Here is a 25,489-nt window from a genome sequence, read left to right as displayed (position 1 = left end):
CCAGCTAATTTTTGTATTTTTAGTGGAGATGGGGTTTCACCATGTTGGCAAGGATGGTCTAGATCTCTTGACCTTGTGATCTGCCTGCCTCAGCCTCCCAAAGTGCTGGGATTACAGGCGTGAGCCACCGCGCTCGGCCAAAATTTTTTAAAAATAAGGAAAGTTCAAGTTTACTTTAGATACCATAGTTCAGGATTTAAACTCCTGTCCTTACTTTGGAATGTCATTTTAGATACTTATGTGATTGACTGAGGAAAAAGACATTGTAACTGATCTTATCCCCTTTTAAAAAAAAAAACCAGCTAACAATTATTCATTTAGTCTTCTGTACATTGTGTGAAATAAAATATAGAAGACTAGGGGACAGTTTCTGCCCTCAAGGAGCTTATGTGGTTTTTTTCGTGCGTTTTTTTTTTTGTTGTTGTTTTGTTTTTTTTGTTGTTGTTGTTTTGACAGGTTCTTACACTGTCACCCAGGCTGAAATGCAGTGGTGAGATCTCGGCTGACTGCAACCTCTGCCTCCCAGGCTCAAGTGACCCTCACCTCAGTCTCCTGAGTAGCTGGGACTACAGGCATGCACCATCATGCCCAGCTAATTTTTGTGTGTGTGTTTTTGTAGAGACGAGGTCTCGCCATGTTGCCCAGGCTGGTCTCGAACTCCTGGCTTCAAGTGATTCACCTGCCTCAGCCTCTCAAAGTGCTGCGATTACAGTCATGAGTCACCTCACCCCGCCAGTCAGGCTCTTAAAAAATCCATCATACAGGCCGGGCGCCATGGCTCACGCCTGTAATCCCAGCACTTGGGAGGCCAAGTCGGGCGGATCACGAGGTCAGGAGATTGAGACCATCCTGGCTAACACGGTGAAACCCCGTATCTACTAAAAATAACAAAAAATTAGCCGGGCATGCTGGCGGACGCCTGTAGTCCCAGCTACTCAGGAGGCTGAGGCAGGAGAATGGCGTGAACCCGGAAGGCGGAGCTTGCAGTGAGCTGAGATAGTGCCACTGCACTCCAGCCTGGGAGACAGAGCGAGACTGTGTCTCAAAAAAAAAGAAAAAAGAAAAATAAATCCATCATATGTATTCACTAATTTAATCTTCACAAGAACTCTAAAGGGTAGGAACTATTTTTTTTTTTGCCCCATTTTGCAGATATGAAATGAGAGGCTGTGTTGAAGGTGTTTTCTGGGGTTGATTTAAATAGAATTAATAAACTCAGAAAAAAGATTCTTAATCGATAAAGGTGGGTTTTTTTTGTTTTTTTGTTTTTTTGAGTCGGAGTCTCACTCTGTCGGCCAGGCTGGAGTGCAGTGGCGTGATATCGGCTCACTGGAACCTCTGACTCCCTGGTTCAAGCAATTCTTCTGCCTCAGCCTCCCGAGTAGCTGGGATTACAGGCATGCGCCACCATGCCCGTGGTTTCACCATGTTGGCCAGGATGGTCTTGATCTCCTGACCTTGTGATCCGCCCACCTTGGCCTCCCAAAATGCTGGGATTACAGGCGTGAGCCACCGTGCCCGGCCTTGGCTTTCATTCTTGTTGTCCCATGGTTACCAGAGCCTAAAGAGGTAAAGAGGTAAGACCTATGAGGCTCTCACAGTTGTTTTTTTTTTTTGAAACAGGGTCTCACTCTGTCGCCCAGGCTGGAGTGCAGTGGCGCGATCTTGGCTCACTGCAGCCTCCGCCTGCCGGTTCAAGCAATTCTCCCACCTCAGCCTTTCCAGTAGCTGGGATTACAGATGCGCGCCACCACGCTTGGCTAATTTTTTTTTGCATTTCTATTAGAGATCGGGTTTCACCATGCTGCGCAGGCTGCTCTCGAACTCCTGACCTCAGGTGATCCACCCGCCTTGGCCTCCCAAAGTGCTGGGATTACAGGTGTGAGCCACCGTGCCCGGCCTCTCTCATAGTTTTATTATTCTATTTTCCACAGACCCTTCCTCCCTTAATTTTCATGCCTCTTTAATATTGTTTCTTTTACCTCACTGACCTTCTTTTTCGTCCTCCTACCTTTTACTGTGGGTGTCTTATTACCCTTCTTTGGGAGTTTATCCTTTAGCATGTCATAGATCACTATCTTTAGGCAGAGGACCCTGCATCTTCTCTAGTCCTGATTGTCTACCCTCTCTCAAGTTCCATAACTTCAGTTGCCTGTGGGACACCTTCACTGGGTTTTACAAAACCCTGTTACCGGGAACTGAACATATTAAAAGCTAAGATTCCTCCCCAAATCTGCATGTTGCGCCAATTTTCCTGCCCAATTATCTTGTCTGTCCCCTGGTTTTGCGACCTTATTTAAACATTTAAATCCTTTTCTTTAAATTGGAATCTTGATGAATGGTGCAAAAATCAACGGATACAAATGATATGCCGAGATATGGAAGTCTTCCGCCCACTGGTTCCCTAGGCACTCAGTTCCTCTCCCAGGAGGTAACCACTGTTGCCAGCTCTTAGAGTGATTTTTGATTCCTTCTTCTACCGGCTCTATCTCAAGTCCTTCCCTGTCTGTGAGATGTGTGCCCTTTCCTTTCCAGGCCCTAGTGAACTGATATCTGGTTGAGTTTATATATAAACATTTTTATGTGTATATTTTATATACATATATAACATCTCTCCCTATGGCCTTCCGGCCTGGAGTTTTCATCACGTCGCTTCCTGGATGAAGGAACCTCGAGGGGTGACGGGCAGGGGTTGGGGGTGATGGAGAAGAGAACCTAAAGGGGACTTAGGTAGGGGGTTCAGAGTGGCCAACTGGCGTGACGCTCTGTCAGGATTCCTATTCCTATTCCTCCCACCTCAGGCCCCCTTCTAGTCCTCTCAGCCAAAAGCCTCTCGTTTCCAAGGGCCGAGACAGAGACAGAGACAACGAGATACACAGAGACAGAGACGCCAAGGCACCAGCATCCCTCTCCCCCTTCTGTCCCGCCCCATCGCTCTGACGGACACCATTGCTCAGCCAATGTCGCTCACGATGTGCCCCTGAAGGGCCAATGAGCGCCAGAGGAGGGCGGAAGATTCCCCGCCCCCACTTCTAGGCTTGGTTGAACCGTGCAGGTAGGTCCGGGGCTGGGGGAGCTGCCTTTGGCACTGGTGCCCCTGGGGGTGGGGGCACGAGTGGGCCAGGGTGATGGTGAGGTAGAGGAGGTGTCCCCGACCCGACGAGCTCGAGGGAGCGGCCCGGCTGGGAGGCGGGGGGCCGCGGGGCCCGGGGAGCGGGCGCCGCCGAGGGCCCTGGAAGCGGCCGGGCTGGGGGAGAGGGGACGCGTGTGTGGGGCACGGGGACCCCCGCCCAGCGCCCACTCGTAGGCCTGGGACGCGGGCTGCCGGCCGAGTGGCCTGAGGGCCTGGCTGCCCGGGGGGCGGGCCGGGGCCGCGGCCGGGGGCGCGGAGCGGAGCTCGGGGCGCCAGGCCGAGCCGAGGTGGGACGGACCGACGCGGAGAGGAAGGGAAGCCGCATCCCGCGGGGCGCCCCTCCTGAAGCGAGCCGGGCAACGGCCGCGGGCGCCCCTGCCCTGAGCCCACCCCGCGCTCTGCCCTCCCTAACAATGGGAATGGGGCAGAAGGAGGCGCCCCACTGCGGGGAGGTGAGGGGTAGGTTTGGGACTGGGGTCCGCGGTGGGGGGAGGTGCGATCTCGGGCTCTCGCCTCTCCGCTCCCTCTGGCTCTGGAGTTGGGGGCCCCTGTGGGGCTCTGAAGTCCGCCTGAGACTTGGGTCAAGAGTCAAACTGTCGCCCCCCGCTCCTCCCCCAAAATCCGGTGAGCGGTAAGGAAAGTGATGCCAAGTCTTCGAAGCCTCAGTGACAAACGCATAGCAAGAACACATCCACTCCAGAGGTGTTTATTTTTTATTTTTATTTAAAAAGGGGTACTTTTCGACATTTATTTTTAAGAAGTGGGTGCTGTTATTTTTGTCCCTACGCGGGCAAGCCTCCATTTTAAGCGAAGCAGTAACTGGTTAAGCTGGAATTGTATACAGGCCCAGGACTTGAACGAGGATCCTACCAGAGGTCATTTAGTCCATCCTCCTGCCTCCAGGCAAATTTACCTTCCTCCCACCCTCAAAATTAAGTTGCTCGGTCTGCTTTTAACGATCTCTGGGGAAGAAGGGTCTTTTATTTGTTTCTAGTACTTCAGTCAAGAATAGGTTTTACTTTTCATGTGGAATTGACTCTGAAACTTAAGCATAATCTTGGGACAGTCGGGATGATTAGAGAGGTTTTACTTTACTAAATACAATTAAATGTGGCAAGGGTCTTTTTTTAGACGGTTAGTTAACAAATCACGTTTAGTGTTTATGAAGTACCCTGGAAAATTACTTTATTCTCTCTGGGATTTTGGCTAATTGTTTGATAAGCAATTTTACATTATCTAAAATACGTGTTACATATTTATTTCTCTTTTTATGTAAAGTATGTTTCTACACACATATATATGGAGACACACATTTGCCCTTTTCTAAAGGGGACTGTATTTTCTATACTTTTTTAGTGCGATGAGGCAAATAGTACTTCAAAATCCCTGCCCAGGTAGCTTAAACTATTTGCATCGTCTTGATTATTTTTTAGTCTAAATGAAAATCCTCTCTTTCAGATACCTTCTCGAAACAAAAGATTTTCCTACCTGCTTATACTTGGTAACCGAGGGAATTACTAAGACTTCTTGCTCATTTCTGAGTATTGTCTTTATATCCTGACACTATGAATGCTACTTGGATGCCTCTTAAGGTAAGATGTGTTATTTTTTCATTACCAGCCTCATTTTATTCATTTTTCTTTAGAATTGGGAATATTATAGTTTTTGAATTTGCTATTCTTCACTTCCTTTACCTGCCATTTCTCTTGCCTCTTGTGTTTGCTTCCTAGGATTGATTGGCTATATCTTACTTTGTATCTCTACTGTTCTTTGATTATCGGTGTGAATGTTTTAATGAAGTTCTCAAATTAACTTCCATTATAATGAAAGGCAGTGATCTTTTTAACTTTAAATTATGGCAACTTACATAGTTGTAAAATTATGTTCCGGTCTTAGGATGGGTTGGCAATTCAAACATCTAGGTCCACTTTTCAAACAGGTACTTTAGAGTCATAGGTACTAGGGTGTGTCCCACTCTTGCACATCAGTAGCTGATTCATGTGTTACAAAAGATGTGTCATTAACCATTTGTTTACTCTGAAACTTCATATAGTATATTAGGGCATTCTAAGACCTGCTGGTTTACACGTATGACTCTTTCAGAGTCCTCCTGCTGCACCCCAGTCCTTTGTGTGACATTTCATACTATTTTTCTCAGCAGGTAGCACTTACACCAAGTTTTATTTCACAGGGTAAACCTCATTTGGACAGTGTGGACAGATGACCTTTAGATGAAAAAGCTCCCATTGATGTGGTTCTCCAGTCTCTTTGGCTCCTCTAATCTCTTGTACATAGATGGCCAAAGAACTCTCCATTAGGACTAAGCAAAGGGCAGAGCTTAAGACTTAAGTAGGTGGCTTCTTTGATTTTCTTGTGACTAAAAATACATTAAAAAAATAAAATTAAATAAAAACAAACAGAAAAGACATAAGGAGGGGATGGGAGGAAGGACAGAGAAGGATAAGGAGTCTTGGAAACCCTCCACCAGCTTCGCCTTTCTTCAGAGTTGGATACTAGCTTAGTTAAGATTGTTGGGTGCTAATCTGCTCTGTGGACTTCCAGATTGATGCAGAGGAGAAATCAGACAATAGTGCAGTGTGTGTAACCTAAATATCTGGACTTGTGGGAAATCTTAGGTCATGTAGGCTGAGTTCTCATCTTCATTTATGTTTCAGCTGCTATTGCTGGATAAGAGTGCTTATATTAATATACAGGAAGCCAAAGTGACACAGTTTTTCCAGCATTCTCCCTGTAGAGTTGGAGGGGTTGCATGGGGAATGCAACCAGAAGTTCTGAACCCGTTAAGAATCAGAGGACCTGTGTAAGAGTGTTTCGACTTAGCAAGTGTTGAGCACCAGTGTTGGTGGCCTCTGTCCTCTTTAGGAAGCAGGCAAGGGGATTGAGATCAACACATTGGATTTCATTTTATAGTTTCCTAGGTTTTAACGAATGTATTTGGTACACAAAGCCCTACTTTTAAAGATATTTCCAGTGTTTAAGGTTTTACCTCTAAATCTCTCTGAACCTGGGTTGTAATACAGTAACCTCAGAAGTTCTACTAGAGGTCTCTGGCATGGCAGGAATAGAGAAAGGAAATCAGCTCCATATCGTGAGTTACCACCTGTTACTACTTAAGAATGCAGTTAGGTGGTTGCCTTAATATTATGTTCCTTACCAATCCTTTGCTCAGTGGGAAACATCTTCTAAGTGTAAACCAATTTTTGGGGGTAATGTTTTCTTCCTATTTTTATTACTTAGAAACCTTAAAAATTACAGTGTTCGTCTGGTCAGAAAAAAAGGTCCTTTTTGCGGGGAGGATAGCATTGAGTTTGTGGGCTGGAAAATAAAAGTGGGGAGAGGGAACTTTATTCTCTTTTTCATTGGTGAATATCCTTAAAACATTTCTAAGATGTAGTTTCAGATTGGAGCTACTTAATTTAAGTAAAAAGAAATGATAGGTTAATTAAAGTGCATATTTTGGAGCCTAAATGTTTATTTTATATAGATCTTATATTTTGTTTCCAATTATCTTATTGTAGAATGAACTCTGTCGTTCTGTCAGGCATTGCGTAAATGTTAGACTGAGTATGTGCTTGTTTCCATGCGTATAGAAAATAGCGTCACACTCACTCAGTCTTCACAAATGAAAATGCCAGAGGAGGCAAGTAACAAGGAAGAATAACTCCAAACCAAAACTCCTCAATTTAAGGCACTCTCGTTAATTAGAAGTTCTCATGGAAATTATTATTTATCCCTTTTTCTCTGTGTTAGGGGTCTGTACCTTTTTAAAGCCTGAATATTTCTAGCCACGACTAAGCAATGTCAGTGATGTTACTAGGGTCTAGTTGTCAGGGTTAGGGCTAAGGAGTGGGTGAGATGGGAGAGGAATAGGGAAAGGAAGGAGAATTGAGTGAGTTGGAGAAAAGAGTGAAATGAAGATGAGGAGGAGAGAAAAGATACAGGGTCTTTAGTGTGTAGCATGGAGCCATCATCAGTTGTCTCAGGTAGTTCTTAGGGCTGCTGGATGCCTTGTGTGCTAGACTGAACTATGGTGAAATGAAGTAAAAACTGTTCTTGACAAGCAAAACGAGAGAATTAAAACATAATTTAATATGATATAGAAAGATCTGCAAGGCAGACAGTTAAGTGATGAAAGCAAGATGCAGAACAGTATGTATGATTTGATACCCTTTGTGTTTTTTGGAAAAAAAAAAACAGGAGAAAAAGATAATTTGCATTGGTGTATGTATGCAAAAAAAAAAAAAAAAAGATCTTTAGGGCTGGGCATGGTGGCTCACACGTGTAATCCCAGCACTTTGGGAGGCCATTGTGGGTGGATTACCTGAGGTCAGGAGTCTGAGACCAGCCTGGCCAATATGGTGAAACCCCGTCTCTACTGAAAATATAAAAACTAGCTGGGGCGTGGTGGCACACACCTGTAATCCCAGCTACTCGGGAGGCTGAGGCAGGAGAATTGCTTGAGCCCGGGAGACGGAGCTTGCAGTGAGCTGAGATCACGCCACTGTCCTCCAGCCTGGCTGACCAAGCGAGACTCTGTCTCGAACAACAGCAACAACACAAACCTTTAGAAGAATAAATAAGAAAATGGTGGCACTGGTTACCTGTTAGGTCTAGGAATTGTTCAGATAGAGGACAGAGTAGGAAGGAGACTTCTCATTGCATTATATCTTTTTACACTTTCTGATGTTTGTATCAGATTTTAAAAATTAAATAGAAAATTGAAAATTTTAGCTGGGCACAGTGGCTCACGCCTGTAATCCCAGCACTTTGGGAGGCCGAGGAGGGCGGATCATGAGGTCAGGAGATCGAGACCATCCTGGCTAACGCGGTGAAACCCCGTCTCTACTAAAAATACAAAAAAATAGCTGGGCGTGGTGGCAGGCGCCTGTAGTCGCAGCTACTCGGGAGGCTGAGGCAGGAGAATGGCGTGAACCCAGGAGGCGGAGTTTACAGTGAGCCGAGATCGTGCCACTGCACTCCAGTCTGGGCGACAGAGGGAGACTCCGTCTCAAAAAAAAAAAAAAAAAATTTTAAAGAACAGCATCTCAATCCTTCCTTTTCTTCTCTTTCTGTGTCTGGAAGTCAGAGAAATGGCAAGGGTTCTAACTGAGAGAATAGTTTTTTTGTTTTTGTTTTTGTTTTTTTGAGACGGAGTCTCACTCTGTCACCCAGGCTGGAGTGCAGTGGCGCAATCTCGGCTCACTGCAAACTGTGCCTCCTGGGTTCATGTCATTCTCCTGCCTCAGCCTCCCGAGTAGCTGGGACCACAGGCGCCCGCTAATTTTTTGTATTTTTAGTAGAGACGGAGTTTCACCGTGTTAGCCAGGATGGTCTCGATCTCCTGACCTCATGATCCGCCCAACTCGGCCTCCCAAAGTGCTGGGATTACAGGCGTGGGCCACCGTGCCCAGCCGAGAGAATAGTTCTTGAACAGTGGTTGAGGGGATACACATGCAAAAGGGCCCATAATCTAGGACATGTGTTCTCTTGGAATCTTCAAGAATTTTGAATTTATAGATGTATATTTCTAGTATTGAACTGCAAAGTCAGGCATTAAAAAATTTAACTTGGCCAGACGCGATGGCTCACGCCTGTAATCCTAGCACTTTAGGAGGCTGAACAGGCAGATCGCTGGAGCACACGAGTTTGAGAACAGCCTGGGCAACATGGCAAAACCCCATCTCTACTAAAAATACAAAAGAAAATTAGCCAGGCATGGTGGTGTGCACCTGTAGTTGCAGCTACCTGAGAGGCTGAGGTGGGAGGATGGCTCGAGCCTGGGAGGTGGAGGTTGCAGTGAACTGTGATTGCGCCCCTGCAGTCCAGCCTGGGTGATAGAGCCAGACCTTGTCTCTTGTCTCATTAAAGAAAAAAAAAATTAACTTGTTCTTAAAGTTTTAGTAAAAACAGGTTTTCATTGTATATCCCCTTAAGTTAGCAATTAGATATAATCTCAGCATTCTTCTTCTTCTTCTTTTTTTTTTTTTTTATGAGACAAGAGTCTCGCTTTGTTGTCCAGGTGATCTTGGCTCACTGCAACCTCCACTTCCTGGGTTCAAGTGATTCTCCTGCCTCAGCCTCCCGAGTAGCTGGGATTACAGACATCTGTCACCATGGCCAGCTAATTTTTTTTTTATTTTTAGTAGAGATGGGGTTTCACCAGCTTGGCCAGGCTGGTCTTAAACTCCTGACCTCAGGTGATCCACCCGCCTCGGCCTCCCAAAGTGCTGGGATTACAGGCATGAGCCACCGTGCCCGGCCTAATCTCAGCACTCTTAACCGTGTGACTTTGGGCGATTTTCTTAATCTCTCTGAGATTCAGGTTCCTCCTTCATACTGGAAATAATAACACTTACTTCAGAGGACTTTTGTATTATATCTGTAAAGGACATAGGGCAGTGTTTGGCTCAGTGGACTACTACTGTTCTTATTGTAATTACTAATTTTTTTTTTTTTTTGAGTTGGAGTCTTGCTGTGTCGCCCAGGCTGGAGTTCAGTGGCACGATCTCGGCTCACTGCAACCTGCGTCTCCTGAGTTCAAGCAATTCTCCTGCCTCAGCCTCTCAAGTAGCTGGGATTACAGGCGCCTGCCAGCATGTCCGGCTTATTTTTCTATTTTTAGTAGAGACGGGGTTTCACTATGTTTGCCAGGCTGGTCTCAAACTCCTGGCCTCAAGTGATCCACCCGCCTTGGCCTCGCAAAGTGCTGGGATTACAGGCGTGAGCCACCATGCCAGCTCTTATTGTAATTACTGTTAATAATAGCTCCTCATACACTAGTGGTGAGAGAGAGGGCTCTGGCTATGTGATACTGGGTAAGCTCATTAACCTCTTAGAACCTCGGCGTCCACACTGTAAAAAGGGTATAATGATAGTACCTAGATCCTAGAGTGGACTTTATAAGGATTAAATGAGTTTATTCACGCAGAGTGTTTAGAACAGCACCTGGTAGGTACTTAGTAAACCTGAGCTGTGAATTTTCTTATGACATCTGTTTGCTAAGGCTGCTGCCACAGAGTGACATATGCTGAGTGGCTTAAATAACAGAAATTTATTGTCTCACTGTTCTGGAGGCTAGAAATCTAAGGGCAGAGGCATGCTTTCTCTGAAGCAACTGGGACAGGATCTGTTTCAAGCCTCTCTTCTAGCTTCTGGTGGCAGCATAACTCCAGTCCTTATGTAGAGTTCTCCCTGTGTGTATTTCTTTTGTTTTTTTAGACAGAGTCTTGCTCTGTTGCCCAGGCTGGAGTGCAGTGGCATAATATCGGTTCACTGCAACCTCTGCCTCTCAGGTTCAGGTGATTCTCCTTCCTTAGCCTCCTAAGTAGCTGGGATTACAGGCACGTGTCACCATGCCCAGGTAATTTTTTGTATTTTTTGTAGAAACAGGGTTTCACCATGTTGCCCAGGGCGGTCTTGAACTCCTGACGTCAGGTGATCTGCCTCCCTCGGCCTACCAAAGTGCTGGGATTACAGGCATGAGCCACAGCACCCAGCCTAAATTTTGTATTTTTTGTAGAGACAGGGCTGCACCTTGTTGCCCAGGCTGGTCTCAAACTCCTGACCTTAAGTGATCTGCCCACCTCAGCCTCCCAAAGTGCTGGGATTACAGGTGTGAGCCACTGCGCCCAGCCTCCCTGTGTGTATTTCTTTGTGTCCACAATTTCCTCTTTTTTATAAGGACAAGTCATATTGGGATTAGAGTCCTCTCTGATGACCTCATTTTAACTTTATGACCTCTTTGAAGATCCTATCTCTTTTTTTTTTTTCAGAGTCTCTCTTTGTTGCCCAGGCTGGAGTACAGTGGGGTGATCTCAGCTCACTGCAACCTCCTCCTCCTAGGTTCAAGTGATTCTTCTGCCTTAGCCTTCCAAGTAGCTGGAGTTACAGGTGCTCGCCACCGTGCCTAGCTAATTTTTACATTTTTGGTAGAGATGGGGTTTCACCACATTGGCCAGGCTGGTCTCGAACTCCTGACCTCAAGTGGTCCACCCACCTCGGCCTCTTAAAGTGCTGAGATTGCAGGCGTGAGCCACTGCACCTGGTCTGAAGATCCCGTCTCTAAGATCACATTCTGAGGTACTGAATGTTAGGAGTACTACATCTCTCTTTTTTTTTTTTTTTGAGACAGGGTCTCCCTTTGTCATTCAGGCTGGAGTGCAGTGGCACTTGGATCATTGCAACCTCCAGCCCCCTAACCCCTGGGCTCAAGCAATCCTCCCACCTCAGCTTCCTGAGTAGCTGGGACTACAGGTGCACACTACCACATCTGGCTATTTTTAAATATTTTTAGTAGAGATGGGGTCTTGCCATGTGGCCCAGGCTGATATTGAACTCCTGAGCTCAAGCGATCCTGTGGCCTTGGCCTCCCAAAGTGCTAGGATTACAGGAATGCGCCACTGTGCCCAGGCCCCTGGAGTACTACATATCTCTTTTGGGGAACACAATTCAGCCCAGAACAGGTGTATATCATTTATCATGGGTACTAGACCCTCGACACCTACACATAGGAAATGAAAATTTTGGTGCAAATTGATAGCATGACTTAACGAAGTAGATTATTTATTTAGCTTCTCATGTATTTATCTTTAACAAGATTTTTGTTTTATCTTTGAAACTTTTTTTTTTTTTTTTTTTGAGACGGAGTCTTGCTCTTTTGCCCAGGCTGGAGTGCAGTGGCGTGATCTCGGCTCACTGCAACCTCCGTCTCCTGGGTTCAAGCAATTCTCCTGCCTCAGTTTCCCCAGTAGCTGGGATTACAGGTGCCCGCCACCACATCTGGCTAATTTTTGTAGTTTTAGTAGAGATGGGTTTCACCATGTTGGCCAGGCTGGTCTCGAACTCCTGATCTCAGGTGATCCACCTGCCTCGGCCTCCCAAAGTGTGTGAGTCACCAAGTCTGGCCCATACTCTTGGTTTTCTTTGCAGACTTTTTTCCTCTTTTGCTCCTAAAAACATTAGTATTTGCCTTCCCTTGACCCTTCTTCCTCTCACCCTGTGCAGTTTATGAGGAATGCCTTAGATAAACTTGTGCCTCACTTGTCGTCTATATGCCGATGATTTGCAAATGTGTGTTTTTCCAGCTCTGACTAGTTTTCTGATCTCCAATCCCATATACACAGTTGTTTCCTGGACATCTCTACTTGGATGTCCTATGGGCATTTTATTTTATTTTATTATTATTATTATTACTATTGAGATGGAGTCTCGCTCTATCCCCCAGGCTGGAGTGCAGTGGCACGGTCTCGGCTCACGGCAGCCTCTGCCTCCCAGGTTCCAGCGACTCTCTTGCCTCAGCCTCCGGGTAGCTGGGATTACAGGTGTGCACCACCACGTCCGGCCAGTTTTTGTATTTTTAGTAGAGATGGGGTTTCACCATGTTGGCCAGGCTGGGCTCGAACTCCTGACCTCAGGTGATCCACCTGCCTCAGCCTCCCAAAGTGCTGGGATTACAGGCGTGAGCCACTGCATCTGGCCATCATATGGGCATTTTAAAATGATCTTATCCACTTCCCCAGTCCAACCTCTTCCTATCTTCGTATCTTAGTGAGCGGTAGTGTCACCCAGCCAGTCACTCAAATCAGGGATTTGAGAGGCCTCTGGGTTCCTTCTTGTGCCATTCTAGTCACCACATTCTTGAGATCCTAGCTCATAATATTTTCCTAGTCATCCTATTTCTCCTTTTTGAGTCCAGACCTTCATCGCCCTTTTGGCTGCATGACCTTCTGTTGTCTTGTAATCATTCTCCTTGACTGCTTTCTCTCTTCCAAGTCGCTGCCAACATGATCCTTGTAAAATGCATGTTCAAGCGTATGATCATATCCCTCTTCCACCATGGCTCAACTAGCTTTGAAGGTAGAGTTGAAATGTTTTGCCAGATCATCTCTCCACTTCTTCCTGAGCATCCTGTACGCAGTAGTACAGATAGCTTGTGCCCAGTTCCTTCTGTGAACCCTGTTGTTCTTTGCCTCTGGGTCTTCACACAAGCAGTTACCTCTGCTTAAGATGGACTCTACCCTGTTCTGGAAACTTACTCCCCCTAGTCTTTAATAACAGTAGTGGCTGGTCCAAGTATATTGGTGTTTACTATTAATTGATCACAGCCAGTTACAGATTTCTTTGTTCCTTCTCCATTCCCACTGCTTCACTTGATTAGCCTTAAAACAAAATAACAGTAGTGATAATAGTAATAACAGTAGCTGACACTGAGTGCTTCCTCTGGACCCAGGTATTATCACTTTATGATCAGAGTTCATAAAGAAATACAAATGACCAAGAAGCATATGAGAAACATTTTTATTCTGATAAATAATCAAAGGAATGCAGATTAAATGACATACTATTTTTTACCTATCAGATTTGCAGTTGACTGTGCTGTCAAAGGTGGTAAGGGGACAATCTCTGAAACTGTTAGTGTGTGTGCATGTGAGTGTGCATATGCAGACCTAGCACTTCTATTGTACTGATTGCTGGTTTGCTCCACTTTGAACCCAGCTAGTCTCTAGGTTCTTTGAGAATGAGGACTTGCTCTTGTCTTTTATCCTCACTGCTTGCTGTTTTTGTTTCTTTTTTTTTTTGAGACGGAATTTCGCTCTTTGTTGCCCAGGCTGGAGCGCAGTGGCGCGATCTCGGCTCACTGCAACCTCTGCCTCCCAGGTTGAAGTGATTCTCCTGCCTCAGCCTCCCAAATAGCTGGGATTACAGGTGCCTGCCACCACGTCCAGCTAATTTTTGTATTTTTAGTAGAGACAGGGTGTCACCATGTTGGTCAGGCTGGTCGCGAACTCCTGACCTCAGGTGATCCACCCCCCTCAGCCTCCCAAAGTGCTGGCATTACAGGCGTGAGCCACCATACCCGGCCATCACTGCTTGCTCTTGATGGCACTTAGTAAATGAGTGTTAAAGACTGTATTGCTGGACTTGGGACATGCATCTTTAGGAGGGTATCAGTGGAAAAGCTGAGAGTCACATGCATTTGCCAGTCTTGGCCTTACTCTTTGGATCTATTGGTCCCAGTCTGATAAGTGCGAGCAACTTTGGAATAAGGATTGTCAAGAATTAAGATTTTTAATACTCTTTCTTTGAATGCTAAAGGGCAAAAGTGTTTTTGTTGTTTTTGCTTTTGGAAAAAGAGAACTAGTTTGCTGACCACACAGTGTCATTTGGTAATTTAGAGTGTTTTCACATAGTTAAAGTATAGGGAAATGAATATTTAGGCCTGTGATGTTTATATATGCCAGGTAGTATATTTGGCAGGGAATTGATTTTTAGAATTGTTTGTGACATTAGTTCTTGCATATTAGTTTTTTTTTTTTTAAATGGAGTCTCACTCTGTTGCCCAGGCTGGAGTGCAGTGGCGCAGTCTCGGCTCACTGCAACCTCCACCTCCCGGGTTCAAGCAATCCTCGTTCCTCAGCCTCCTGAGTATCTTGGACTACAGGCACGTGCCACCACACCCGGCTGATTGTTATATTTTTAGTAGAGACAGGGTTTCACCATGTTGGCCAGGCTGGTCTTGAACTCCTGACCTCAGGTGATCCACCCACCTCGGCCTCCACAAAGTACTGGGATTACAGGTGTGAGCCACTGCACCCCGCCTAGTTCCTGCACATTAGAAAACGTTTGGGCCGGGCACGGTGGCTCACGCCTGTAATCTCAGCACTTTGGGAGGCCGAAGCGGGCCCATCACGAGGTCAGGAGATCAAGACCATCCTGGCTAACATGGTGAAACCCCGTCTCTACTAAAAATTAAAAAAAAAAAAAAAAATTAGCCGGGCGTGGTGTTGGGTGCCTGTAGTCCCAGCTACTCGGGAGGCTGTGGCAGGAGAATGGTGTGAACCCGGCAGGCGGAGCTTGCAGTGAGCTGAGATCACGCCACTGCTCTCCAGCCTGGGCCACAGAGCGAGACTCCGTCTCAAAAAACAACAACAACAACAACAAAAACAAAATGCTTGTCCCCCTTGCCTTCTCCATCACAGCTCTGTTAAGTATGAGTTTAGATACACAGTATTTTCTTTTTTATTACCGTGTATAATTTGTATTTGTAGCAGCAGCCCAGAAGACAGGCAAGCGTATGGTTCTAGCTCACTTTTTTTTACTGGGCACTTGATGGTGGTGGTAATTTATCGGTCAGCAGGGGGAGCTGCAGTTGCTGATATTTAAATGATTCCATCTCAACTGGTTTTCCACAGAAAGTTTGTCGGCCAAGAGAAAGAAAAGTTTTGCTGGCAAAGAACATGATCAGAGTTCATAAGGAAGAAATACAAATGACCAAGAAGCATATGAGAAACATTTTTATCCTGATAAGTAATCAAAGGAATGCAGATTAAATGACATACTCTTTTTTTAACCTATCAGATTTACAGTTGACTGTGCTGTCGAAGGTGGTGAGGGGGCAATCTCTGAAACTGCTAGTGGAGTGTGCATTGGGCCTAGTTTTTTTGAAAGATATTTTGGCAACATATATTGGCAAAATTAAAACATTCTTTAATTCAGTAATTGCACATCTAGGAATTTATCCTAAAGGGGAAAAATTAAGATATATAGAAAGATTTGTGAACAAAGGTGTTCATTGTAACATTATTCATATTAGTGAGAATTGAGAATAAACCTAAATGAGCAGCAAGATTTATAGGAAAATAAATCATGGTATATTTAAGGATGGACATTTACAACCATGGAATAGTATTTGAAAGAATTTTTCTGGCCGGGTGCGGTGGCTCATGCCCGTAATTCCAGCACTTCAGGAGGCCAAGGCGGGCGGATTATGAGGTCAGGAGATCGAGACCGTCCTGGCCAACATGGTGAAATCCCATCTCTACTAAAAATACAAAAATTAGCTGGGCGTGGTGGCACGTGCCTGAAATCCCAGCTACTCAGGAGGCTGAGGCAGGAGAATTGCTTGGACCAGGGAGTCGGAGGTTGCAGTGAGCTGAGATGGTGCCACTGCACTCCAGCCTGGTGACAGAGCAAGTCTCTGTCTAAAAAAAAAAAAAAAGAATTTTTAATGTCTTAGGATGTTGAGTAAATGATAAATGAAAAATTCAGGGTGCAGAGCTATATAAGGAGCATTCTAAGTGTATAAAGATAAGGAATGTATATATGTTCTAGTATAATATGTATGTATATATTACACACACATACATACCGAGGTAAAAGAATGGAAGGAAGTCTATACCAACCAGCCTCCTTGAGTCTGTCTGTCAGGGGTCTGTCCAACCAATTGTTCTGTCTAAATTGGCACCAAGTGATGTTTTCAGGTGAAACATTGTTATCTGTTAAGATGTTAACCTCAGAAATTTAGGGCCTCACGTCTGATAGCACTTCTATCCTGTAGGACCTGAATGGACCTAATATACATACATTTATCCAAGCACTTGAATCTATTTTTAACTTGTAGATTGTGGTAACACAATCCGCAAGTTTCTTTTATCTGTTATAGAAAGAAATACTTTTCAAGCATAAAAGGTGAATAAATTAGTATTTACCATATTGATACGTTTTCTGATTTTGATCACATTGCCCCTTTGCTTTCATGTTTCTCAACTGAAGATGCTTGACTTTTTAATTTAATCTCCAGTGAAACCTCCTTCCAGGATCTTTGTCAGCATTGCTTTCCCTTTCTGGATTTATGATAACTACTCAGAACTGCATTTTAGTTATAACTACACTGTGATTTGGTAGAAGGATAAGAAAATATGTTCTATTTACAGCAAGCTTGTCCGACCCATGGCCCACAGGCTGCATGCGGCCCAGGACAGCTTTGAATGTGGCCCAACACAAATCTGTAAACTTTCTTAAAACATTATGAGATTTTTTTTAAGATTTTCTTTTTTAGCTCATCAGCTATTGTTACTTTAGTGTATTTTATGTGTGGCCCAAGACAGCTCTTCTTCCAGTGTGGCTCAGGGAAGCCAAACGATTGGGCACCCGTGATTTACAGTTTTTTCCTAATAGGATTTGGTCCTCCCTCCCTCCCTTTTCTTTTTCTTTCTTTCCTTTTTTTTTTTTTTTTTTTTTTTTTGCGTAGAACATCACATTGTCTTTAGGGAATATTCTATAATTATTCAAAAATTCCTTTTTTGACTTGAAGGCATGAGTCTTTTAAGTATAGCTTAGATTTTTTTTCCTGTAAATGCCCTACTTTTCATTTGTCCATGCTGTAACATACCTGCCATTTCCTCGCATGTAATTTTTTAACTCTCATATCTCAGTGGGCTCTTAGAGGTAATCCAAGGTAAGAACCACCTTTTTAGTTAGGTCTGATGGTTAGAAAGCTTGAGTTGAAGCGTGCCCTTCTGGAATTGCCACTTTGGGCCCAATTTTGTCTACACGGGAACTGCTTAGAGCAAGTCTGGTTTGTCTTCTGCTAGATAACCCTTCACATATTTAGACAGCTTTTATACTTGCCAAAGCATTCTCTAAGCTGAATATAAATCTTAGTTTTTGCAAATGTTTCTCATTTAATATATTTAGAAACCCTTTCCATCACTCCGTTCCCTTATTTTTCCAACTCATGTGGTATTTCATTATTAGGAATCTCATCATCCCATCTGCAAAATGGGGAATTCTCTGTATATTTTTTGTACAATATATTAAAATGTTAAATATAGCATTTCTAAAAAAATTTTCAATCTTCTGTTTTTACTTCTTCATTTGGGGAAGTACCTCAGCATCTACCTATAATTTTCTGTGTCTCAGTTATGTCCAGTCTACAGTAAATGTTCTCATCCTGTGGCCACTCAGGTCTTTAAAAAAAAACTTTAATTTAGAATCTTATCAAGAGTTTTGTGAAAGCTCACGTAAATTATATTCACATATTTATTTTCTTTTCTTTCTTTTTTTTTTTTGAGACAGAGTCTCACTCTGTTGCCCAGGCTGGAGTGCAGTGGTGCGATCTCGGCTCACTGCAACCTCCGCCTCCCGGGTTCAAGCGTTTCTCCTGCCTCAGCCTCCCGAGTAGCTATGACTACAGGTGCTCACCACCACACCCAGCTAATTTTTGTATTTTTAGTAGAGTTGGGGTTTCACCATGTTGGCTAGGATGGTCTCGATCTCCTGACCTCATGATCCACCCGCCTCAGCCTCCCAAAGTGCTGGGATTACAGGCATGAGCCACCGTCACCCAGCCACACATATTTATTTTCTCAGAGAATTTGGGTGAACTGGTGTGGTGTGATTTCCACTTTTAGAATCCATGTTGTCTTTTCCTCAGAAGGTTATTCATGCTGATATGTCTTCTGAGCCCATCTTTATTAGAGATTTGCTAGTTTGGGCAGTTTGAAGTTGCAGCCTACTTTAGTAGATGGAAGTTACTTTGATGACAGCATTTTTTTGTTCGTTTTGGTTCAGCACATACTTATTGAGTACCTAATATGCCAGAAGTTGAGCAAGGAAAATATTGATAAAGGAAAAGTGGATTCTATCCTCCTGGCATTTAGAGAAGGTCACTCATATGACCGTCAGCTAATATGTTCTGTCCTGCAGTTTAATAATTTATACTTAAATGCCTTTAAAACACAGAGAAGGGGCTGGTCGTGGTGGCTCACACCTGAAATCCCAGCACTTTGGGAGGCCGAGTTGGGTGGATCACTTGAGGTCAGGAGTTTGAGAACAGCCTGGGTAACATAGTGAAACCCTGTCTCTACTAAAAATACAAAAATCAGCCAAATGTGGTGGCACATGCCTGTAATCCCAGCTACTTGGGAGGCTGAGGTGGGAGAATGGCTTGAACCCGGGAGACAGAGGTTGCAGTGAGTCGATATGGTGCCACTGCACTCCAGCCTGGGCAACAGAGTGAGACTCTGTCTCAAAAAAACAACAACAAAAAACCCATAGAGACTATTTTGGGTCTTCATGACTACCTGACATCTGACATATCAGTTTGAGGAATTTAGTATACTTAATGATGCATTTGATTCACTATTAGAGATTTGTATGCTTATTAAGAGTAATTTAGATAGCTTTTCCCCTCTACCTTCCCCAGTAAATATCGAAGCAAATAAGAATTATATAATATCAGCTGTCTTGCTTTTTATCAATCCCACTTATCAAGTGACCCATCCAGTTTTATTTGGCATCGAGCTTTTTATGTATTTAAACTGTCTCTTAGGTGACTTTGCATTTTCTTTTTTTTTTGAGATGGAGTTTTGCTTTTGTCACTCAGGCTGGAGTGCAATGGCGCAATCTCGGCTCACTGCAACTTCCGACTCCCGGGTTCAAGCAATTCTCCTGCCTCAGCCTCCCAAGCAGCTGAGACTGCAGGCATGTGCCATCACGCCTGGCTAATTTCTGTAGTTTTTGTTTTTTTTTTAGTTGAGATAGGATTTCACCATGTTGGCCAGGCTGGTCTCGAACTCCTGACCTCAAATGATCCGCCCCACTCGGCCTCCCAAAGTGCTGGGATTACAGGCGTGAGCCGCTGCGCCCGGGCTGCATCATTTTGTTGTAAGGTTTTTTTTTTTTTTGAGACGGAGTCTTGCTGTGTCGCCCAGGCTGGAGTGCAGTTGCAGGATCTCGGCTTCCTGCAACCTCTGCCTCCAGGTTCCTGCACCCTCCGTCTCCGGTGGGCTGAGCTGAGGTGGGACAGACTGACGCGGAGAGGAAGGGAAGCCACCTGGCCTGAAGATCCTGTCTCTAAGATCAGGTTCTGAGGTGCTGAATGTTAGGAGTACTACATATCTTTTTTTTTTTTTTTTTTTGAGACAGGGTCTCCCTCTGTCATCCAGGCTGGAGTGCAGTGGCACTTGGATCACTGCAACCTCCAGCCCCCTAAACCCCAGGCTCAAGCAATCCTCCCATCTCAGCTTCCCGGGTAGCTGGGACTACAGGTGTGCACTACCACACCTGGCTATTTTTTTATATTTTTAGTAGAGACGGGGTCTTGCCATGTTGCCCAGGCTGATATTGAATTCCTGAGCTCAAGCGATGCTGTGGCCTTGACCTTCCAAAGTGCTGGGATTACAGGCATGTGCCACTGTGCCCAGCCCCTTGGAGTACTATATATCTCTTTTGAGGAACAAAAGTCAGCCCAGAACAGGTGTATGTCATTTATCATGGGTACAAGACCCTCAACACCTACACATAGGAAATGAAAATTTTGGTGCAAATTGATAGCATGACTTGAAGAAGTAGATTATTTCTTTAGCATCTCGTGTATTTATCTTTAACAAGATTTTTGTTTTATCTTTGAAACTTTTTTTTTTTTTGAGACGGACTTTTGCTCTTTCACCCAGGTTGGAGTGCAGTGGTGTGATCTCGGCTCACTGTAACCTCCGCCTCCTAGGTTCAAGTGATTCTCCTGCCTCAGCTTCCGCAGTAGCTGGTATTACAGGCGCCTACCATCACACCTGGCTAATTTTTGTCTTTTTAGTAGAGACGGGGTTTCACCATGTTGGCCAGGCTGGTCTCAAACTCTTGACATCAGGTGATCCACCCGCCTCAGCCTCCCAAAGTGCTGGGATTAAAGGCATGAGCCACTGTACCTGGCCTTTTTGTATTTTTTGTAGAGATGGGGTTTTACCATGTTGCCCAGGCTGGTCTCAAACTCCTGAGCTCAAGCAGTCCCCGCACCTTGGCCTCCCGAAGTGTTGGGATTACAGGCCTGATCCCCTGTGCTCAACCTGATGAGATCTTTTCATGTGCTTATTGGCCATTCATATATCTTCTTTGGAGAAATGTCTATTTAAATTCTCTGCACATTTTAATTTTATTTTTATACACCTATTGTTTTTTAGGCTAGGTCTTGCTCTGTCACTCTGGCTAGAGTGCAGTGGCCAATCGTAGTTTTCTTTTTTTTTTGGAGATGGAGTCTTGCTCTGTCACCCAGGCTGGAGTTCAGTGGCACTATCTTGGCTCACTGCAATCTCTGCCTCCTGGGTTCAAGTGATTCTCTGCCTCAGCCTCCCAAGTAGCTGGGATTAGAGGCACCCACCACCACGCCCAGCTAATTTTTGTATTTTTAGTAGAGATGGGGTTTCACCATCTTGGCCAGGTTGGTCTTGAACTCCTGACCTCATGATCCACCCGCCTTGGCCTCCCAAAGTGCTAGGATTACAGGCGTGAGCCACCGCACCCGGCCCAATCATAGTTTCTGGAACTTCAAACTCCTGGACTCAAGGGTTCCTTCTGCCTCAAGCTCCTGAGTAGCTAGGACTACAGGTGTGTGCCACCATGCCTGGCTAATTGTTTTTTTAATTATTATTATTAATTTATTTTGTAGAGACAGGGTCTTGCTATATTGCTCTGGCAGGTCTCAAAATCCTTGCCTCAAGGGATCCTCTCCTTCTGGTGTGAGCCACCATGCTCAGCCTTTGCCCATTTTAAAATTGGATTCTCTTTTTATTGTTGAGTTGTAAGAGTTCTTTAAATATACTAGATACAAATCCCTTGTGAGATACATGATTTGCAAATATTTTCTCCCATCTATGGGTTGTGTTTTCAATTTCTTGATGGTGTCCTTTAATGTACAAAATGTTATAATTCTGATGAAGCCAAATTTACTTGTTTTTTCCTTTGTTGCATGTGGTTTTGATGTCAGGCCACCAAATGAAATGAAGATTAGCTTTGTTTTCTTCTAGGAATTTTATTGTTTTAGCTGTTACATTTAGGTCTATAATCCATGTTTAAATTTAATTAGAATTAATTTTTGTGTATGGTGTGAGATATAGTGGTCCAGCTTCATTCTACTGCATGTGAATATTCAGTTGTCCCAGCATGGTTTGTTGAAAAGACCATTGTTTGTTTCTTGTAGAGATGGGGGTCTTGCTTTGTTGCCCTGGCTAGTCTCAAACTCCTGGCCTCAAGCAATCCTCCTGTCTCAGCCTCCCCAAATGCTGGGATTACAGGTGTCAGCTACAGCACTTGGCTTAAAAAGACCATTCTTTCCTCCACTGAATTGTCTTGGCATTTTTGTCAAAAAATCAATTGACTGTCAGTGTAAAGGTTTATTTCTGAACCCACACTTATATTCCATTGATCTGTATGTTTATCCTTATGCCACTACCACACTGTCTTGATTTCCATAGCTTTGAATTATGTTTTCAAATCAGGAAGTGTGAGTCCCCCAACTTTGTTTTTCCTATTCAAATTTCTTTTGAGTATGCTGGGATCACATTGATTCTGTAGATCAATTTAGGGAATATTGCCATTTTAACAGAGTTATATCTTCTGATCCATTCTCATCCATGAACATGGGATGTCTTTCCTTTTTTTTTTTTTTTTTTTGGGGGGGGGACACAGTCTTGTTCTGTCATCCAGGCTGCAGTGAAGTACAGTAATGCAATCATGGCTCACTGCAGCTGTAACCTACTAGGCTCAAGTGATCTTCCCTCCTCAGCCCCCCAAGCAGCTAGGATTACAGGTGCATGCCACCACATCTAGCTCATTTTTGTATTTTTGTAGAGATGAGTTCTTGCCTTGTTGCCTAGTCTGATCCTGAACTTCTGCACTCAAGCAGCCCACCCACTTCAGTCTACCAAAGTGCTGGGATTACAGGTGTGAGCCATCACACCTGGCCTTTCCATTTAGTTAGGATTTCTTTAACTTCTTTTGCAATTTTTATATATCTCAGAGTATAAGATTGTCATTGCTTTTGTTAAATTTATTTCTAAGTCTTTTTTTTTTTTTTTTTTTTTTGAGACAGTGTCTCATTCTGTCACCCAGGCTAAAGTACAGTGGTGCGATCTCGGCTCGTTGCAACCTCCGCCTCCTGGGTTCAAGTGATTCCACTGCCTCAACCTCCTGAGTAGCTGGGATTACAGGCACCTGCCACCACACCCAACTAATTTTTGTATTTTAGTAGAGATGGGGTTTCACCACGTTGGCTAGGCTAGTCTTGAACTCCTGACCTCAAGTGATCCGCCTGCCTCGGCCTCCCAAAGTGCTGGGATTACAGGTGTGAGCCATCGTGCTTGGCTTTCTAAGTCTTTTTTTTGGCGGGGGGGGATGCTATTGTAAGTGGAATTTTAAAAAACTTTTCATGTTCAGATTGCTTATTGCTTGTGTATAGAAATATGATTACTACTTGTATATTGAGCTTGTATCCTGTAACTGTGTTGGATGTGTTTATTGGCTCTAATAGTTTATTTGTGGGATTTTCTTAGGATTTTCTATATACAAGATTATATCATCTGCAAATAAAGGTAGTTTTCCTTCTTTTTTTTAAGCCTGAATGATTTTTATTTCTTTTTCTTGCCTATTTGCCCTGGCCATAACCTTCAGTGCAGTGTTAAACAGAGTGGTAAGAGTGGATATCCTTGTTTTGTTCTTGACCTGAGGGAGAAAGCATTCAGGCTTTCTCCATTAAGTATGATTTTAGCTATGGGGTTTTTGTAGGTATTCTTTTTTTCCCCCATAGGTATTTTTTATTAGATTGAAGATGTTTTCTTCAATTTCTACTTTGTTGAGTGTTTTTATCATGAAAGCATGTTGGATTTTGTTAAGTGCTTTTTCTGCATCTATTCAAATGATCATGTGGTTTGTATCCTTTATTAATATGGTGTATTACATTAATTGATTTTCAGAAGTTAAGCCAACCTTGAATCCCTGGGATTACGTCATACTTAGCAATGGTGTATAAGCCTTTTAATATGTTGCTGGATTCATTTTGCTTTGTTGAGGACTTCTACATCTGTATTCATAAGATATATTGGTCTGTAGTTGTCTTGTGATATCTGTGTCTGGTTTTGGCATCAGAGTAATAATGGCTTTATTGAATGAGTTGAGATGTGTTCTTGGCTTCATCTTGGACTAATTTTGGTTGAACTTTGAACATTCATTTAGCAATTGTAAATTCTAATTGCCTAATTACTGAATGAAGATAATAATTAAAGATATAACTGTTTGTTTTTTTGAGATAGAGTCTGGCTCTGTTACCCAGGCTGGAGTGCAGTGGTGTGATCTCCGCTCACTGCAACCTCCACTTCCCAGGTTCAAATGATTCTTATGCCTCAGCCTCCCAAGTAGCTAGGATTACAGGCCCCTGCCACCACACTCAGCTAATTTTTGTTTTTAGTAGAGACTAAAGATACAAAAATTTTATCATGTTGGCCAGGCTGGTCTCGAACTCCTGACCTCAAGTGATCCTCCCAACTCGGCCTCCTCAAGTGCTGGGATTACAGGTGTGAGCCACCACACCTGGCCTTTTTGTTTATGTTTGTTTTAGAGATAGGGTCTTCCTATGTTGCCTAGGCTGGAGTACAGTGGCCTATGGTTTCAAGCACTCCTCCTGCCTCAGCCTCCCAAGTAGCTGGGACTAGAGGCACATGGCACACCCAGCTTGGTTGCCTTCCCCCGCTCCCCCACCCGTGAGACAGGGTCTTGCTATTTGTCCAGACTAGTCTAGAACTCCTAGGCTCAAGTAGTCTCTCCATCTCAGCCTCCCAAGTAGCTAGGATTACAGGCACATGCCACCACACTTGGTAGTCAACTATTTAAAAAACATCTATTATTTAACATTCAGGGTAGAGGTTCCAAGTATAGAACTTTAGATCCTTACTGCCTGCTTGGTTCCCTGGATTTTTTCTCCTAGTTTTATTTGGGGTACTTACTTTGTTATTTCATTTTGGTTACGCCATAAATAACACCCAATTTTAGCATTCCTGGGATGATTTAGGCAAGCTTCAGAAAGGAGTCCAGAAGAAAATGGAATTGGAAGCATAAAGCCCCTAAAATTTTTTCATTGTTCTCTGATCATTTTTTAGCTTTGGATTTTTTGATCATTTAACGTATCAATGAGTAGAAAGGATTTTTCTTGACTACCACATAGCTTATAAAGTGACCGAGTATTCTTTCTTTAGAGATTCTACAGTGTTTAACATTCACTGGTACTCAGTATGTTTATGAATGAATATATATTAATGGTAGGGCTTTTATAGGGTCTTATTTTACTGAAAATTGAAGATAATCATTCACATTTGGATTACAAGTGTTTGTGTTATGTTATAAACATTTAATGTCCTAGCCCAAATATTAACAAGCATGGTCATATTTTGGTATTGCCACGGTAGGTATTCTGGGAAGTGTGAGTAGTTGTTTTTTCCTACCCTCTGTGCTGAAGGATTTCTTTCTTTTTTTTTGAGACGGAGTCTGCTCTGTCGTTCAGGCTGGAGTGCAGTGGCACGATCTCAGCTCACTGACACTGCAACCTCTACCTCCCGCCGGGTTCAAGCAATTCTCCCGCTTCAGCCTCCCGAGTAGCTGGGACTACAGGCGCATGCCACCACGCCTGGCTAATTTTTTGTATTTTAGTAGAGACGGGTTTTCACCATGTTGCCCAGGCTGGTCTCGAACTCCTGAGTTCTAGCAAACCACTGGCCTCGGCCTCCCAAAGTGCTA

The 25,489-nt window shown here is 44.0% G+C and overlaps 1 protein-coding gene across 17 annotated transcripts in view; it reads left to right on the top strand.

The window, feature by feature from the left end:
• The first annotated feature begins 2,673 nt into the window (after nucleotides 1–2,673).
• Nucleotides 2,674–25,489, top strand: part of KANSL1 (KAT8 regulatory NSL complex subunit 1) — a 195,250-nt gene continuing 172,434 nt past the window's right edge. For 8 of the 17 annotated variants that reach the window (XR_010152817.1, XM_063798414.1, XM_054671340.2 and 5 more), the window contains exons 1-2: nucleotides 2,674–3,055; nucleotides 4,592–4,725. The gene's annotated coding sequence lies outside the window, so the exon portion shown is untranslated. Of the gene's footprint in view, nucleotides 3,836–4,591; nucleotides 4,726–25,489 lie in introns of all 17 variants that reach the window. The other 9 variants (XM_054671350.2, XM_063798411.1, XM_016946832.4 and 6 more) reach the window with 4 other exon arrangements.

This window comes from Pan troglodytes, chromosome 19, assembly GCF_028858775.2.
Source record: "Pan troglodytes isolate AG18354 chromosome 19, NHGRI_mPanTro3-v2.0_pri, whole genome shotgun sequence".
Lineage (NCBI taxonomy): Eukaryota > Metazoa > Chordata > Mammalia > Primates > Hominidae > Pan > Pan troglodytes.
This window is presented reverse-complemented; position numbering and strand designations above follow the sequence as displayed.